General features: G+C 41.2%; 1 long non-coding RNA gene across 1 annotated transcript in view; it reads left to right on the top strand.

Moving 5' to 3' along the window:
* The window catches only part of LOC138957041 (uncharacterized), a 107240-nt gene extending 89822 nt beyond the window's left edge, over positions 1 to 17418 (top strand). Inside the window, exons 4-5 of the long non-coding RNA XR_011452912.1 lie at positions 3817 to 3858; positions 17345 to 17418. This is a non-coding gene — a long non-coding RNA (uncharacterized lncRNA). The remainder of the gene's footprint in view (positions 1 to 3816; positions 3859 to 17344) is intronic.
* The last annotated feature ends 215 nt before the right edge of the window (positions 17419 to 17633 follow it).

The raw sequence follows: 17633 nt of genomic DNA, 5'->3' as shown, positions 1-17633 counted from the left end.
GCTTCATTTTTTGCGATCTCTAATCGTTTAAAAAAGAGAGGTGCAACCCAAACACCCGGTTGGGCAGCCACTAAATATCCGATAACTTCAGCCAACTGCCTAATTGTACATTTCTTTCTTCCAGCCAAATCAGCGCACTTAGTACGAATTTTATCAACTGTCCGGGGGGTCAGAGAAACTAACATATTCTGAGAATCAAGCTGAAACCCTAAAAACTCAATGCATTGAGTAGGTGTAAATACTGACTTCACAGGATGCACAGTAAAGCCCAAACGATCCAACAAAGCACATGTATCTAACACTGCTGCCTGGCATTCTTCAAAAGTGTCTCCTTGCAAAAGGGTATCATCAATGTATATCAGAAGGGTATGGCCAGATAAACGTAAGTGGGCCAATACAGGCTTTAGTAGTTTCGTGAAAATGCGGGGAGAATCACGATATCCCTGTGGAAGAGCCAGGAACTCAAAAGTTTTGCCATGAAACTGAAATCTGAAATATTTTCTGAACTTGTGAGCGATGCGTATGGAGAAATATGCATCTTTTAGATCAACTGAGGCAAAAAAGCAATCTTTTTTCATTAATGACACTGCGTTTTTTAATGTATCCATCTTGAAGTGAATCTTTTCAATTGTCTGATTCAAATTTTTTAGGTTTAAAATCACCCTTTGACTACCATCTTTTTTCTGACGCAGGAAAATGCTGGATAAAAGTTGATCTGGCCGTTGATCCACCTCTTAAACAATCTGTTTCTCCACTAACTTCGCTACCTCATTAGCCACTAGCTCATCCTCGGAAGAAGAAAATCTAATTTCTTTCCTGTCTGGAATGTGTTCACCAGTGATCATAAATTCAATTTCAATTCCTGCGACTTGCTGAAGGATCCATCTATCAGAGGTTAACTGTCTCCAACTATTCAAATGATCAGCAACTTTTCCACTATGAAAGTTCTCAGGAGTATTCACAAATTTTGAACTGACCTGTTCCCTAAAAATAGAAACCGCTGGCGCACAAATATCAGATTCTAATCCCGTTTTGTTTTCTTGGAGGGAATCCCGCTCTGTTGGGAGTGGAACTTGGGAGAGAATTTGTGTCCTGTCTGTCGGTTGGAGACACCTCTTCTCTGCTGGTACTGTTGTCTCTGCTGAAACTGTTGTCGAGGTCGCCCTTGGTAGAACTGACGACCTCTGGTGGCGTTTTTTGAAAGGGGCTGTGACAGTGTGGATGATAATTTCCTGTTCTTCACTGCATCGTCGACCCTTTTCGCTAGATCCTCCCCAAACAAAAACTCGTTAGACGTCAGTTTGAAATTTAGCTGCGCATTGCATAAGGCCCTGCAGTCTTGGCTAAGTGTCGGCCTGAGTGCTTCGCGCCGCACTTGTGACAGGTCCTTGTGTGAAGCCATAAGAAGTCGAGCCGCATCGGCCAGTTTGCTAAAGCTGTCACGCTCACTCAACTTCCGACTTGCTGGTTTTTCTTTGAGGTCGGACATAAGCTGAGCGATAATTTTCAGCGTACAACCTACTTGTTCCTGAACAAAGGACAGGTTCGAGTCTCTTTTCTTTGCGAACTTGTCTAACAGTTTGCCATCTAGTTCACGATTGAGAGTCGGCGTTCGAAGCGACGTGACATTTTTGGGCCGCGGATAGTTCTGAAGAGTGTCTCGCACACGTGCCCGATCTGATGGAAGAAGAAGTCCTTCCTCAAAACGATCTGCCAGAGATGGATGAATCCCCTCGCCAACTGTATCCACTACTATGCCTGCGTCAAAATCATTGTCCGAAGCAACATCCGTGTCTTCAGCCGAATCAAACTCATTTTCGAACTGCTCATGAGCAAATCTAACCGACGCACCGTCTTCTCCATCCGCTTGCGACTCTTGCGCCGAACTGCTTTCGGTTCCATGCGACTCGGTTCCACGCGATGTTGAAGCAACAGGCGTCGCATTAAGCTTACCAACTTTCTCCAAATCAGATAGTCTGCCAGACAAGGCAGTCATTGTCTCCAAAATTTTGTCCATTTTCAGAGTAACTTCACAATCACGTGGGCCAGACGAGCTCTTCTCTATTGAAAGAGACTTATCAACTCCCGTCTTTTCTGACGGTATCACTTCAGAAGGTTGTGCTTTCGCCGGTTTCTTGCCGGTTTTCTTCCCGCCAGCAGCACATTCACCACCTCCCGAGTCCGCCATATTCCGAACAAAAACCACACGAAAAAGTTATATTGATTCCTGCGGACGAGCAAGCGCACCCGTTACAGTATGAAAACAATTTAAAATCCACTGCAAAGATTTTCAAATCTTCAATGGACTAGTGCCCAGCCTTAGCACAGCGGACCTTCTGTGGCCCATAGTTCGCCTCAGGCGATAGTAATTGCTGTAATCGAGACAGCTGCTGAAAAAACAAAGAGGCTGCTTCAGCAAATCGTGACTGACTATGTCAGCAAATCGTGACTGACTGTGTCAGCAAACGTGTACTTCATTTCCGTAGCCAAAATAATATGTCATCCTACCAAAACAAGTCACAATTCCGACTGACCTTAGGTCACACGTGCAAAAACAAGTAACGATCCCAACTGACCCAAATATAGTAGGTCACACCTGCAAAAACAATGAACGCGCCGACTGACGCCTAACATTTCCATGTGTTAGCTTCGACGAATAAAATTCATACGCGAAACAACAAGTTCCCGGTTCAAAAAACCAACAAACACCGAAAACTCCAAACTGTTTCCTTACCTTGCAAGTTGACACAATGATAAACAATCAAAATAGTCAATACACTTCAACTAACCTACAACTAAAACTTGTACAGAGAAAGGTTAGAGGAAAATGAAGGCAAAGCAAGAGAGACAGTGCACCAACACGTCTTTACAGGACGGAAACCATTCGTTCAGTGACGTATTCCCGCGTTCTATCTCACGTGACCCATTCCTCTCGGAATTGTGGGAGATAAAACCCGATTCACAGGTGTCACAGTTAGAAAAGATAACCCCTCTTATTGTCACCCTGGATCAATTGGACTAAGGATATTAAAGTGATGATATATTAAGCTACAAGGGAGCTGCATTGTGCAAGGTAAATTGCATGTGTCCAATGATATATATGTTGTCATCACTGTTTGTGTGTTAAAAGTAATAAAACAGTTTTAGGGGGGTACTTGTATGTTATGACAGACATGAACAACAACATGCTATGTTTGAGCATGTCTTGTCTTGCTTAAATTTCTGTGAGAACTGTGTGTCAATAATACTGATATTCTTTATAATCTTTTTAGATTCCAATTTAGTGTTATAGTTTTCAGAGGGGTCCTCATACAAGCTTACAATTTAATACCCATTTCAATATTTTGAAATGATAGAGCCCCTATATTTTCAAGGGCCCCATGCAAGCTTGTTCGTATGTATGGTTGTATTTTAATGCCCATTTTCAGATTATGAAATGCCTACAGCCCCTTCAGTTTCAGGGGGCCTTATAAAGCTTGTATATTTATATGCCCATTTTAAGGCTCAGAAATGTATATATATATGCCCATTTTAAGGCTCAGAAATGCTTCGCCCCCTGACCCCCACAAGGGGCGTTGCCCCTGGATCACACAAACAGACACACAGAACAACACTCGCACGTGTGTGCGTGCTTGTTAGTGTGTGTGTGTGTGTGTGTGTGTGTGTGTGTGTGTGTGTGTGTGTGTGTGTGTGTGTGTGTGTGTGTGTGTGTGTGTGTGTCCTTCCCCGCTTTATTTTCGGTTCATCTTATAGACAATTCTAAGTGTATATATGCTGTTCTTATTTGCTGCATGTTGTCTGTTTGTTTGTGTCTAGGAGAGTGGCCACTGTCTCCGTCATCACCACCTCCATTGGAATGTAAGTGGCTGAAATTATTTGTTGTTATCTGATTGATCAGTAATTTTGGTTGTTTCTGGTAACCATATTAGCCCGGTCGAAGGAACGTCAACAAACAATCAACGTGGCCTTTTTTTGAGTCACTTGAGAAAAAGTGACTCTATGTAATCGGTCAGTGTTAGTCTGTCCGGCCGGCCGGCCGGCCGTCCGTCCGGCCGGCCGGCCGGCCGTCCGTAGACACCACCTTAACGTTGGACTTTTCTCGGAAACTATCAAAGCGATCGGGCTCATATTTTGTTTAGTCGTGACCTCCAATGACCTCTACACTTTAACGATGGTTTCGTTGACCTTTGACCTTTTTCAAGGTCACAGGTCAGCGTCAAAGGAAAAATTAGACATTTTATATCTTTGACAGGAAACTATCAAAGCGATCGGGCTCATATTTTGTTTAGTCGTGACCTCCAATGACCTCTACACTTTAACGATGGTTTCGTTGACCTTTGACCTTTTTCAAGGTCACAGGTCAGCGTCAAAGGAAAAATTAGACATTTTATATCTTTGACAAAGTTCATCGGATGTGATTGAAACTTTGTAGGATTATTCTTTACATCAAAGTATTTACATCTGTAGCCTTTTACGAACGTTATCAGAAAAACAAGGGAGATAACTAGCCTTTTCTGTTCGGCAACACACAACTTAACGTTGGGCTTTTCTCGGAAACTATAAAAGTGACCGGGCTCAAATTTTATGTGAACGTGACTCATTGTGTTGTGAATAGCAATTTCTTCCTGTCCATCTGATGCCTCATATAATATTCAGAACTGCGAAAGTGACTCGATCGAGCGTTTGCTCTTCTTGTCTTTAAAATGTTCTAAAACTTAACTTAAAGGTACTGAACTTGTCAAATCCAGGTGCACGGAGCCCCTGGGGCTTTTAGTCATACCTCAGGCAGCTATCCGTTAGAAGAACTACCAAGTTTCATTGACTTGCACCCAAAGAGTCAAGAACTGCGATTTTTTACGAATTAATTTCGTACTCGGACCCGGCTGGTCTTGACCTATTTTTGGATCTAAATTTAGATCAGGCACATCACCACATCAGAGACTATAGAGTACATACAGAGACGCGTCATCCTTCTTTGCGCTGCGGTGCGAAACTGAGACCGGCCAGCCCAGCGCGGGAAAAGAGCCACACCCTGCCGCACAAGGTAGCTCGCGTATAGCGGCTGCTGTCGGCTGTGTTTATATCACGTTTTTATCCCCGAGTACGCAGTACTAGGGTCCAGCAGACTTTAATTGTGTGTCTGTCTGTGTGTGTGTCTGTCTCGACTTAACAGCTTATTGCTGGGAAACTACTGGACGCAGTTCGTTCAAAAGTTGATACACTAACTTGATAATAGGTCCGATTGATCGTATTAAAACTTCATAATGTTACCTGGGACCTAAATGCCAAATAATCCACAAAAACGACTCTTAACGGTTGGCGCGATTCGCGGTGGGATAGAACAGCCGTTCGGCTGATAAACCGCCCAGCCAAGCCAGCGACACCAGGCTTTGCGTACGTGCGTGCTTTGCGTGCGTGTACCACTGCGCGAGGAGTATAGGCATTTGAGTTCACTGGCGAATGTCAGATTTGTTGGCTTGGTGGAAAGCGTTTCCGACTATGGGCAAAGTAATCCGGGTTCGATTCCCGGCATGGGCGGTCTATTTTATTTTTTATTTTTTTTAAAAATAAATTCTTGTTTACTTTTGTTTATTATGAACGTTTTAATGTTTTATTTTACTCTAATAATTTTTTTAATTGTGTAAAATAAATTTAAATTTTTTTTTTTAAATCCACGTGCACAAGAAAAAAACTTTTATACTGGGGGAGCGAGCCAGTCTAAAGAGTACTCGGGTCCAGCGCCAGCGTTTTTTTTATTAACATACTGTCTGTTCTGTCCGGCTGACAGTGCTGCAAAAAGTAACTGGATGAAAAAACATGTTTGTTTATGAACATCCTTTTTAAATGACCATAAAAACACCACAAAAAATGGTATAGATTAAAATTAAATCAAATTTTCTTAGGCAATATTCGCTGCATCGCTGTAGTTATGCAAACATGATTCAAGTCAGTCTCTTTTCACGAACTAACCGTCGTTATTTTTGTGTGTTTTAATCAAATACAAATACATACTGAATACATGGTCAGTTAATATGTCAGGAATAAATCGTTTAACGAAATAGTTCCCGGTTAAATCGGTAACTAAGGCATTTAGTCAATTTGGAGTCGCCCCAGCACATCGAAACTGAAATGGGTTGTCAATTACACGGAGATAAGAAGTTATCATGTAAATAAAACTGTAAAATACAGCAACTTAAACTAGATTTTTGTGACCAAGCTGACTTTAAAGAATCTTGATCGATCGATGATTTTCTTATTTCTTTTCAGTTGCTTCTTTCTTGTTCAGAAAGCTCTCTCTCTCTCTCTCTCTCTCTCTCTCTCTCTCTCTCTCTCTCTCTCAGTCTCTCTCTCTCTCTCAGTCTCTCTCTCTCTCTCTCCCCCTCTTATTATATGGCAAGATTCCGAGGTGGAATAACAGAACTATTTGTGCACGTTAATCGATTTTAGAGATACGATGCGGATATGTTGTTTTGCCCATTGTAAGGAAGATGAGTTTTATTTTGTGCTTTGTTGCCCCGCACTTCGTGATTTGCGATGCCAGTTTATTCCTGCTAAGTTTTATAGAAACCCAAGTTTACACAAGTTTTCTATGCTTATGGCATCTGTGAATGAAGGTATTGTTCGAAAGTTGTCAGCTTATGTGTACAAAGCATTTCGGCTACGTAGTGTTGTTATGTCTTAGTTCATGTAAGTCTACGGTATATTTCATTATGTAATGTAATGTAATGTCTTAGTTCGTGTATGATTTATATCATTTGATTTGTGTGCAAATGTCATTATGTCATTGTATATATATATATATATATATATATATATATATATATATATATATATATATATATATATATATATATATATATATATATATATATATATGTTCACCCCCGTCATAAGGGGCTATGGCTTAAATGAGTAAACAATCCAATCCAATCCAAAATCTCTTCTTCTCTCTCTTCTTCTCTCTCTTCTCTCTCTCTCTCTCTCTCTCTCTCTCTCTCTCTCTCTCTCTCTGTCTACCCGCTTTGACCTTTACTCATTCAAAATGGTGTACAAGAACAACAACAATAGCCATCATCATCATCATCATCATCATCATCATCATCATCATCATCATCATCATCATCATCATCATCATCATCATCAAAACGTTTACAATCAAAATATTAATCATGATACTACTAACGTTCGAAGCTGCAAGCTGTTATCCGTTGTAGAACCCCGCGACGGCCGTGTCAATCAAACGAGATTGTTATGTCTTCCCTAATCGATCACTGACCGTATTTGCCACTATCAGTTCCAGACTTGGCATGCCGAAATGAGATAAACTAGAGGAGAAATAAATCGTATACATGTGAAACTAGTACCAGGGGCGGATCAGTTCATTTTATGGGGGGTGTTTCCAAAAGTATATTGTGAAGATATGGGTGCGAAGGCGCGAAGCGCCGAAAATTTTGAAAAAAAATGATGCAAAATGGTGCAATCTGGTACATTCTGAGGATGATCATTACCAGTTTTAGGCAGCAGATTTTGTCACTGATTAAAACCCCAAAAATTGAAACTCAACCCTAAAAACACAATTTTGGGGGGGGGGGGGGGGCTGGGTTTCCGGAAACCCCAGAACCCCCCCCCCTCGTCCGCCCCTGAGTACCAACATGCACAGCTTGGACTGGTTTGAGGCTGTAGTGTGTACAGTGTGTGTTTTCACTGTTCCAGTAGAATAGATCTACACGCAGTTCGACGCTACAACTTTTACTGATTTTCCAACATTTAACGAGAGAAAAATTGAAGAAACAATCCTCACCTGCTCTCTTCCTTGGGAAATTTGAACATCCTGAAGCCTTTGGCATGTGCGTTTGAGCAATTGATGGCCGAACACCATGCCCCACTGCGTTTTCGCGTTGGCGCGGCCATGCTTCTGCAGCACGATATCACTACTGTTGTGAAAAGAGAAAGTAGATTGTTCCATGTTTCCGCGTGGTGGCGCCACTGGGCTTCCGGTCTCACTTTTCAGCACCGCATGGAGCGTCTCTGTATACTCTATAGTCTCTGACCACATCATGCACAAAAAGACACGTCACTAGCAAACTATGTCAGACATCATCATGAGTTTGTGTAAAACAAAATGGAGGCCGGAATCACTCAGTTGAATCGAACTCCGACCAAACACCACGTAATAACTAGGTTAATTTATGCACTCGCGTGAACAAGAAACTGTCGAGCTTCACAGATGTCGTCGTTGGGTAGTTTTGGGTTTGTTTTACTACCATAGGAGAATTTTTGTAGTGTAAAATTTAATGCACTCAGCTGCATCAAAAACGCAAAACGAAGGCTGTGAGCTGCACTGTGCCTTTAAGAGAAAGCAGTCCTCGTTTTCACCATGACTTTATTTCTTAAAGTTAAACAATGTGTGACTCACCTCAACAATCAGAAGTGTCTCAGTAATAAGCAGTGTCAGACCGTCCGAAGACACCGTCTTACCACCCCGCCACCCCTATTGGCGTAAATACTAAGACTTGAACTGCCAACATAACTGCCACGTGCCCGAGTTTTCGAATCGAGCATTTGTTGACTCGTCGTTTTCCAAGTTCGTATTTGTGTTTTGTAAGTTTTCTTGATATATCAGCATTACATGTAGTCGCGGTGTTGCCTATAAGGCAATCAATTTTCACCAAAGCCGATGTTACTAAAAAACAAGTCGCGTAAGGCGAAATTACTACATTTAGTCAAGCTGTGGAACTCACAGAATGAAACTGAACGCACTGCATTTTTTCACAATGACCGTAGTCCGCCGCTCGTGCAAAACGCACTGAAATTGACGAGTCTGTTTAGCGCGGAAGTGGTTGCGCTGTGCTGCATAGCACGCTTTTCTGTACCTCTCTTCGTTTTAACTTTCTGAGCGTGTTTTTAATCCAAACATATCATATCTATATGTTTTTGGAATCAGGAACCGACAAGAAATAAGATGAAAATGTTTTTAAATCAATTTCGAAAATTTTATTTTAATCATTATTTTTATATTTTTAATTTTCAGAGCTTGTTTTTAATCCGAATATAACATATTTATATGTTTTTGGAATCAGAAAATGATGACGAATAAGATGAACGTACTTTTGGATCATTTTATAAAAAAACAAATTTAATTACAATTTTCAGATTTTTAATGACCAAAGTCATTAATTAATTTGTAAGCCTCCAAGCTGAAATGCAATACCAAAGTCCGGCCTTTGTCGAAGATTGCTTGGCCAAAATTTCAATCAATTTGATTGAAAAATGAGGGTGTGACAGTGCCGCCTCAACTTTTACAAAAAGCCGGATATGACGTCATCAAAGACAATTATCGAAAACATGAAAAAACCGTCTGGGGATATCATACCCAGGAACTCTTATGTAACATTTCATAAAGATCGGTCCAGTAGTTTACTCTGAATCGCTCTACACACACACACAGACAGATAGACACACACACACACAGACACACATACGATCAATGGACGGTTTATTATATAAAGAGAAGGAAGCGGTTAAAAACGGGCGTCGATAGAGCCAATGAACAGGGATGGGAACTTGTAGTATTTCATCCACTTGTGACAATATTCATTGTATACCTAGAAAACAAACAAGTCGCGTAAGGCGAAATAACAACATTTAGTCAAGCTGTCGAACTCACAGAATGAAACTGAACGCACTGCTTTTTTTACCAAGACCACATACTCGTAGTTTCGTCAGTCCACCGCTCGTGGCAAAGGCAGTGAAATCGACAAGCCATGCAGAATAGTGCGGTAGTGGTCGCGCTGAGCAGGATAACACGCTTTTCTGTATGTCTATTCTTTTTAGCTTACCGAGTTTGTTTTTAATCCAAACATATCATATCTATATGTTTTTGGAATCAGGGACCGACAAGGAATAAGATGAACTTGTTTTTACATCGATTTCGAAAAATTATTTTTAATCAAAATTTTCATATTTTTAATTTTCAGAGCTTGTTTGTAATCCAAATATAACATATGTATATGTTTTTGGAATCAGAAAATGACGAAGAATAAGATGAAATTGTTTTTGGATCGTTTAATAAAAAAATAATTTTAATTACAAGTTTCCGATTTTTAATGACCAAAATCATTCATTAGTTTTTAAGCCACCAAGCTGAAATGCAATACCAAAGTCCGGCCTTCGTCGAAGATTGCTTTGCCAAAATTTCAATCAATTTGATTGAAAAATGAGGGTGTGACAGTGCCGCCTCAACTTTTACAAAAAGCCGGATATGACGTCATCAAAGGTATTTATCGAAAAAATGAAAACATGTCCGGGGATATCATTCCCAGGAACTCTCATGTCAAATTTCATAAAGATCGGTCCAGTAGTTTAGTCTGAATCGCTCTACACACACACACGCACAGACAGACAGACAGACACACACACACACACACACACACACACACACACACACACACACACACACACACACACACACACACACACACATACACCACGACCCTCGTCTCGATTCCCCCTCTATGTTAAAACATTGAGCCTGGGCGCCTAATATGGACCAGTGAAGCGGCCTTCACGAATCACTGTAAAAAGCCCCCTATACTTCAAAATAGCATGATACAACTTAGTGTACAAGTCAGACTAATTCAAATATACTTTAGATTGATCTGTCTCGGGTTGATGAGAGCATTATTTGAAGCACACCAGGAAACTAAAGAAGCTTATCAAAAACAGAGTGAAAATAAGTACAATTATCAACTTCCACGAAAAGAAGACTTTTTGTTTTATTTTTTTTAAATCTCGATGGCTAGTAATAGGTTATTTCCAGCAAGCTTCTTAATGAATTAATGAAAAAAAGCCTTTAGCTTCTTTTTCTTCGATTTGTTGAAGGTGGTCCATATTAGGGGACTCGCACATACTTTGAGATTTTGCTATTGATTTTTTGTTTGCAGTAGAAACTCGGGGTCAACACTGCTAAAATGTAACAAATGCGGTCTTAGCTGTCATATATAGCAATTTTTGTGTGATAAAAGCTTTGGCTGTGGACAGAAACGAGTCCGTTTTAGGCAGCAAATTTAGAGTGAACGCTGCCAAAAGTGAAAAAAAGAGAAAAAGCCTAACAGTTTTGAGATTTGTGTTTCTGCAACTGTTTTGACATGTGCAAGTTATCCAGAGAGGGTGAATACAGCGAACAAAACTTTTTTGAGCGCTCTAGCGCCGTTAGTTTGTCAGAACAAGAGGTGGTCCATATTAGGAGCCGGTCCATATTAGGAGGCCTTCCCCTAAAATCTACGTGAAGCTACCATCGCTCGGCTTTACACACACACACACACTTTTAATTAGTTGCTTTTGGCACACGGCCTCATCATCTGAACTTGAAACAACTACAAAACACAACAACAACAACAACAGCATGGTTGTACCTGTCGGGTTATCACCATAAGGCGCATCTCCGCATCACACGGAACGCTCGGTTTCTCATGCCAAGGTGTCGAACGGAGCGTTTTCGGCGTTCTTTTGTTCCTGCAGCTGTGAGATATTTTAACAGCAACCGAGCCATTGTCCTGGCCACAGACTATCAGTGATGCCTTTTAAATGTACCTCTTAGTGATAGATTTAATATGATTTGATGACTGTTTGACCTTTGATCATTGATCATAACTAGTGCTGTGATAATGAGCTTTAGCACTGTTGTGATGGTGTTGACACTATATTTTGCCCAATTGAGTCTAACTACCTGATGGCTAATCTACTGTGATACCTGTGATAACTGATGATGATTACTGTGATTGGTTTTATGTGTTTGGTTGGTCTCTTCTTTTGGTAGTGCAATAGCGTTACTTATGGATTGTTGTTATCATCATTTACATAAAAACTTATCTGTTAATCCAAACAATGATATAATTATTGTGATGTTCTTAACTACACTTTAACATGGAATGTATGTATGTATGTATGTATTTATGTATGTATGTATGTAGGTATGTATGTAGGTATGTATGCATGTGTGTCGGTGTGTCAAGTGTGCAAGTAAAAAGGGTATTGTAGTTGTACATATATTACTTTAGATATTTTTTTGTTATCATGGGTTTTATGAATTTTCTTCTCTTATTCTTTTATAATTATTAATTAATGACCTATATGTGCTGATGACCAATTTAATTTCCTTTGTTGGATCAATAAAATGTTATGAGTTATGAGTTATGAGTTATGTACTTGTCCCGCTCCATTTTTAGATCAGTGGCCTATGACGCAGTAGAATGTTATTATCAGAAATGCCAAGCAAAATGGCAGCGAAAACTCGAAAGCATGTGCTAAGAAACGTTTTAAAAGCAAGCTTCATGAACGTTTTCATGACTACGTACTCCAGCAGACATCAACTTGTGGTCGACGTGAGTGGGTTTTGCTCAAAATACGTAAGTATTCGTCAGTGTTTGGCTTCTCGAATTAAGTTTCAACTTTGTCTCTGTCTCGAACCAAATACTAAGCTTACCAGTTACCACACTCAGTGACACTGGTATGGTACGTCGCAGGAGCCAAGTTGACTATATATATGCGACGGGACTGGTGGGCGCAGCGGGCTAAAAAGAGGAGGAGGGAGGAGGGAGGTTTCCTACGGCAGTAGAAAAGGCTTTTGTCATACTCATAGTCATAGTGATAGCACTGATACATTTGTACAGGTAAACATGGCTGTTTGCTGAAAAATCTTTGTGAAAAATTGTAATGATGTCTCTGAAGTTTGATTCAGTCCGTAATTCATTCAGTGATTCATTTTGATGGGACGTCAACCCATGGTGAGGCTAATAATAATATTTGATCGTATTCTGCCAGTGCCATTGCCAACTGCCATGGTTGTTCTTGTGTGCACTAATTAGTAATTTACTAGCAATAGGAGTTCGAGTTCTACTTCTACTATAGTAGTATTTTACTAAATCATTACTACTGCTACTACTAGCTTTAAACAAGCTATGGTTTGAATGACCAGCTAAATGCTAATAGTAAATAAGTACATTATTTTTGCAGCAGCGAGGTATACATACATTTAACGAAGTGGATTCACAGCGCGCGGCGCCTTGTGCAGCGTTGCGATTTACAACGCGCGGCGATACGAGGAGCGCTGCGATTCACGACGCGCGATGTATTCTGCCGATACATTTCCTTCACAATCGCAAAGTTTACAACAGCTACATCTATCTGATCTATTTGAGAAATAAAATTGTCAATAAAACGAAAAACAGAGCTCCATTCTCTCTCTCTCACTCTTTCAACTGAATTCACCAGTATATCGCTGCGCCGATGTAAAAACGTGCCTACCTCTGCTGAACAATCCTTCTCATTGCGGTCAATGCGCATGCGCCAATCTTGGACTTACAAAATGCGACCCTTTGACCCATCGAACCATGGGTTAGGGTTCGGATTAGGATTAGGGTAAGGGTTAGGGTAAGGGTTAGGGTTAGGTTGTTCACGACCTGATTAATCTCCCCATGTTAGCGCATGCGCATTGACCGCAATGAGAAGCATTGTTTCAGTTTGTGACACCGGCCTTAAATACTTGGCAGTCATATCACTACATGTCATTGCAATGGCTTCTACTATATATGGAAAGGAGCTGAGTTTTTAAACTGGGATGACGTTTTTAAACAATTATCCGAGTACAGTGCCGCGGAACTGTTAATCGGTGTCACACCAGTTAACACTTCAGCAGCCATTTTGGAATTCGCGCATGCGCAGATCGTTTTTTCAGCCGTGGGGTTTTTTTCCGGTTGATTTGAACGTGTATATTCAGTCTGCAGAAAGTGCAATTTTGTAGTCTTGCAGCCCTGAAGTTGCTTTTGAGTGTCCAAAGAAAGAGTGTAAAATGTTGCTGATAATCATGCATGTACAAAAATAAAGTGCATCAACAATCTGCGCTGGTGAGAGCAATAGCCGCGCTCTGGGAATCGCTGCGCTGCACAACGTGCCGCGCTCTGTGAATCGCCGCGCTGCATAGCGCGCCGCACTCTGTGATTCGCTTGCCTAAATTTAAATTTTTTATTAAAAAAAATACCGCATGGTTTTGCTTGACCAAATCATTTATCAACTAACAATATGCTTTTATTTCAGTTGGACCTGACTTGAGCATGGTTCCGTTGTCTCCGCAACAACAGCTTGGTTGCTCAAGATACAAGTGTAGGCATGTCCAGTGTGCAGCATGTGCAGGCTGAGTGAAGATCTGATGGCTTATCTAGACACAACATATAAGCTGCTTGACACTATTCCAAGGTAAGCAAGAAGCTTTGAAAATAGTTACTTTAAGTGACATTACTTAGTGAGTGTACATTTTTTGTGGGTGAACCATCAGTAACTGTCCCCCCACCCACACATACAAACACGCACACAAACTTGGGTTTGTACTACAACTATTAGTATTAACTACTCTTCATAATACATGCAATACTCCTGCTGGTGAGTTCACTACAAACAGGTACTACATTAGAACTAATCTATGTTATTTGTTAATGAGGATGATTAATCGTAATCTCACTGTCAAACTGTCATGATACTATTGCCATTGACAGTGCTAGATAACTTCATAAAAGTTATTTTAGTAAGTAATCATATGATATTGATAATTTTGATATAGTGATTTACTGACGGTGACAATGACATGTTATCTTCATACTATTCCAGGTACAAGATGCTGAAAGTGCAGATATCAAGGGCTTGGGATTTCGGCTCCTGGAATTCTACAGATCAACTGCTAGTCTAATGTAAGGATTTTATTCAACCTTCCTGTTCTGCTGTTAGTTTGTTTTTTAAATAGATACACACTTGTAAACTTATGTTAGTTTTCACACGTGAGCATGAAGGAATGTGCCTTTATGAGGAATGTATAGTGGCTTGCAATATTGAATTTGAGGCATGTTTGCAGTTATAAAATATATTAGCACAGCTCAGTTTTCTTGAGGGTTCCCAACTTCCGTGAGAACAGTGAAATTCTCATTTGAAGACTGAAAAATATCTTTGATAACTGGTCTTAATTGGGGGGAGGGGGGGGGGGGGGGGGTGAGGAGATTTAAAACATAAGTACATTCACATGTGTTTTTCATGTTCACTGTGTTAAGGTGCGGAGTTCTTTCTCTACTTCTTTCTTTGTTTTCCCATTGACGTATATTTGTTCTTGTCTATATGTTTTACATAGGTTCCCCATTAGCTGCTGTCCTCATCCCCAGCCGACTGTTTCCGCAGAAGCCGTGAAGGATACTTCTTCATGTAGCTCCAGAACAGCGCCAAGCCGGAGGACGTTGACCATCTCCATGCAGACACACATCTCCTTCATCATCAAGACCTGCTTTTTCCACCTACGACGCATCGCCTCCATCCGTCGCTATCTCACCCACGACGCCTGTGTCAAGCTGGTTGTCTCCCTCATCTTCAGTCGTCTGGACTACTGCAACTCCCTTCTGCTGGCCTCCCCGCCTCATCCATTCATGGCCTACAACGAGTCCAGAACGCTGCAGCCAGGCTGCCGTTGAGGAAGACAAAGCGAGACCACATCACCCCCCTACTTCGCTCCTAGCACTGGCTCCCTGTCAACACCCGAATCTCCTACAAACTGTCCACTCTGGTCTACAAGTGTCTCAACGACTCTGCTCCCGAGTACCTTCAATCCTCCCTGGACCTGTACACCCAGCCCTCCGACCGTCCCCTTCGTTCTGCTGCTGACCCACTCCGCCTTCACATCCCTCGCTCGAAACTCGCATCTGCTGGTCAGCGTGCATTCCTCTCCGCGGGCCCCTCCGTCTGGAACTGCCTGCCGCTTGAGCTTCGCCAGAGCCCCTCTCTTGACGCGTTCAAGAGTAGGTTGAAGACTCAGTTCTTCCCGTAGCTGGCTGTGACTTTCATGTTCGACGTGATGTGTTGTGCCCCAAAAGACATTCTTGTGCTGTGCTCTGTGAGAGGTGGTTTTTTCTTTGTGCTTAATATCATTTTGTTTGGACCTAGCTATTGATGTGTACATTGTTGTTAAACAGTTGTTTGTTGTATGTTTATCAGGGTTTGCTAGTGTGTGATAGGGTTCGTGTCCGTCTGTAGATGTTAGTTTCTTTGTTAGTCCTGTGTTGACAACTCTTCGACAAGCGCTTAGAACTGTACCTACGGAATACTTTCTTTCTTTCTTTATTTGGTGTTTAACGTCGTTTTCAACCGTTCAAGGTTATATCGCGACGGAGGGAAGGGGGGGGGGGGAGATGGGATAGAGCCACTTGTTAATTGTTTCTTGTTCACAAAAGCACTAATCAAAAAATTGCTCCAGGGGCTTGCAGCGTAGTACAATATTAACAGCTATTGTGTTTTCAGCGTAGCAATAGGGCCCGATATTTAGACGAGACAAGTATAATGCCGACGAGTCGAAGACGAGTCGCATTATACTTGTTCGAGTCTAAATATCGGACCCTATTGCTACGATGAAAACACAATAGCGTTTATATAGCTATTCTGACATTAAATTCTGTGTTAAAATCATGTTTTTGTCAGCAACAAGGACCAGAATGGTCCATGTCGTTGATTGCAGACGACGGTTTCCTTTCTGCATAAAGCCACGGAAATAACCGAACATTGAAAAACCCACGGACATGTATTACGGAGAAAACTCAAGATAACCGGATGCTTAGCATTACGTCAATATCTTAGGAATCATATGACGTTATGACGTATCATGCTTGCCTACGTAGATTGTATGTTCGAAAGTCTGTGAAGACTGCGGTAAATCTGTAGATGATAAGAGAACAAGGATTGTCTCAGAAGAAACGACGAAATGCTTCAGACCGGTAACTTCATTTCAACATTGCACTACACAATGGACGTTCTATGTGACAGGAGAGTTTGCTTATTTTGTGTTAAACATTGGTGATTGGAGAGATCGTCTGCAAAAATCAGAGATAGGTCGCTTCAGATTGCAGCTTCTGGAAATTTGCAAGGTTTGCTGCCAGTTAAAGAACTGGATTTTACACGTAATGTATGTCATGTACAGTAAGCAACAACAAAAACACACACAAAGCAAATTGCATCGTCTGTCGACTAGCCACAGACACAAGCCTGGCGAGGTATGCGTGTACTTTATACACGTGGAAGAAACCGGAACCATGCGTCTTTGTTATTGCCGATATCGTTTGGATATCGGCAAAAATGGCCAACTTTCGTAGCGTTATGCTTTGATGACCGGAAAAGGGATGTGTGAGACCATCCAATCACAGCCCCCGAATTCCCCCACGTGTCCACCAGAATAGCTATATATTACCGTACTGGGAGAATGCAAGTTTCCAGTACAAAGGACTTAACATTTGCTGCATTTTGTCTATTTGTTTCTGTCTAGGTAAGTCGTCAACGTGTCCGTCATCACCACCTCCAACGGAATGTAAATGTAAGTGTCTTACATTTTTTCTTTTTATCTGATTATATCAGTAGTCCCAGCGAAGCTGGAGGTATCCCGTGAACGCTATACTGTAATCGATTTGAGAAATGTGCATACCGAATAATACATGATAAAGAAGGATTCTTTGTGCCCGAAAATGGGCCACAGTTGGAGATGGAAGTTCACCAAAAATTGGGACCATACTAACAAAAATACGGTGGGTAAAATTGGCGCCCCCATTTTTTGAGCA

This window comes from Littorina saxatilis, unplaced genomic scaffold, assembly GCF_037325665.1.
Source record: "Littorina saxatilis isolate snail1 unplaced genomic scaffold, US_GU_Lsax_2.0 scaffold_359, whole genome shotgun sequence".
Taxonomy (NCBI): Eukaryota; Metazoa; Mollusca; class Gastropoda; order Littorinimorpha; family Littorinidae; genus Littorina; species Littorina saxatilis.
Note: the sequence above shows the minus strand (reverse complement) of the source record. Positions and strands in the feature narration are given on the sequence as shown.